Source organism: Octopus bimaculoides, chromosome 11 (assembly GCF_001194135.2).
Source record: "Octopus bimaculoides isolate UCB-OBI-ISO-001 chromosome 11, ASM119413v2, whole genome shotgun sequence".
NCBI lineage: Eukaryota > Metazoa > Mollusca > Cephalopoda > Octopoda > Octopodidae > Octopus > Octopus bimaculoides.
Window position 1 is genome coordinate 22,359,891 of NC_068991.1, and position 2,190 is coordinate 22,362,080.

General features: G+C 35.4%; 1 protein-coding gene across 3 annotated transcripts in view; it reads left to right on the top strand.

The window, feature by feature from the left end:
• The window catches only part of LOC106879400 (intraflagellar transport protein 43 homolog), a 50,980-nt gene that overhangs the window by 17,072 nt on the left and 31,718 nt on the right, over window positions 1–2,190 (top strand). The gene's annotated exons all lie outside the window — the stretch shown is intronic.

Genomic DNA, 2,190 nt, shown 5'->3' on the forward strand with positions numbered 1-2,190 from the left:
TATATATATGATGAGGAACGATGATGATGATATATATAAATGTCTGTTTCAATGTCAGGTTATATATAAGAACAATTTGATATTAAACTGAAGGATTACGCAATACTTGTAGAGAAGCACCTGTTAAACTTTTACAAGGAAAAGGCAGCAAGTTTGTGTTCTTTGCCTGTGCTTTACTCAGGTTCTTTTGGGCTTTATATAGTCTTTGGCAAGTTGTTTTTTAGGAGTAGATGGAGCTGTGTGGAATGATAAGGTGTGGTGTAGATGGACTGAGGAAATAGTTGTATAGAATGGGGAAAGGAGTAGAGGAGGATACGAGAAAATGTAGGGTGTAGCTTGCTAGAAAGTTATTGTGGGAAGATATATGATGTATATGGGAACTTCATGGATTAGGGCTCAGTCAAGTATGGAACTAATTGTGTAAACAAGTGTGTCAAATTTCGGTCGTGACATTTTTATATAGACAGTTGGTTTTGGTCAGTCCAGAGCAATAGTAGCAGACACCTAAGTTGCTACACAGTGAGACTGAACCTGAAGCAAACCTTTTAACTACACAGCCATACTTGTGCTTGGCTCAAGGACAGAAATTTGATGAAAGAGAACAGTTAATTTTATCTATTATAGTACATGACCAGTACTTATATTTCTACTCTGAATGAACGAAAGCCAAATCCAGCCTTGGCAGAACTTGAACCTTGAACAAAAAATTTTGTAAGTAAATGTCAAAAGGCGTTTTGTGAGGCAGCAGGCTAATGTTTCTGCCAATTCACTACTCTAAATAATTATGGTTTCTGATTGAGGCACAAGACCAGCATTTTAAAGGGGAGATTGGTAGTAAATACCATTGAATCCAGTATTTGACTCATACTTTATTTTATGAACCCTGAAAGAACAAAAGGCAAAGTTGACCTTGGTGGGATTTGAACTAAAGACATAAAGAGCTGGAACAAATGTTGTAAGGCCTTTTTTCTGATGCTCTAACCATCCTGCCAGCTCGCTGCCTTAACTGCCCTAGATGATCAAAATCATAATAATTTCTTTAACAGTTATAAAAACTAGATGGGAGGCCTTGAACAAAAGATAAGGAACTGAAAGGTATTAACAGTTTGTTGCTTTTTTTGTTTGTTTATTTTTTTTAATCTTCTATCATGTTTGATAGCTGTATTTAGTAAAAGGAAGAAAACGAAAAAAGCAGACAAGCAATTCTGCAGGCAAATGTTGTAGAATGAAATAATGGTGTCTGCTATTAATTGAGAGAAGTAGTCAGGCGAAAGATGAAACAAAGGAAACTAGCAAAAAAACTTCCTTCCTTCCTTTCCATTGGGAGAAGAATCATTAGTAAGAACAACACCACTAACAACAATAACAACAATAACCAATAACAAAACAGTTTTGGCTTCCTGTTCTCTCGTTGAAAGATATATATTGAAAAAAAAAAAGTAATGCTGTTTTAGCATCAACTTCTCACCACTGAAAATCTGCTCTAAATCTTTCTCTCCAACGAATCAGAATGATTGAGTTTCTCCATCCCAAACCCAAACTCACACACACACACACACACACACGCACACACACACACACACACACACACTGATTTCTCCCCTTTGTGTATATTTACTTACTTTCTCTTCATAATCGTAATCTTCCAACACATATGTAACGTTCATAACATATGTACAGGTCATCGAATTCTGGAATGTTGCCAGCGCATCGTTGCCTCTCATTCACTTATTATGGCATTCATAGAATTCTCTGCGAACAATAAGATATTTCTATAACTATGCAACTCAATTGAACATTTAAAAGATCTTGGCCAAGTTTTTACATTCACACACGCTCACCCTCTCTCTCTCTCTCTCTCTCTCTCTCTCTCATCTTTACTTTCTATATTTTTTTATAGGAGTGTCTTTTTTTTTAATTTTTTTCATCCCCCCTCACTCTCTATCTTTCTCTGCATTTCCTTTCATTTTCCTCATCTTTGCTATTTTGTAACTTCTTCCCTGTCTTATCCCCTTCAACTCCAAGCGTTCTGGGTTGTTGTTTTTCTTGTTTTTTTTTGTTTTTTACATTATAATTTTTTTTAGTACTGCATCATCTGTCTAACTCCTTGCCATTTTTTGGGGGGAGAAAGAGTAACATTGAATTAGCTATATTTATTTTTTATCATAAATAAAAGATGGGGGATAAAAA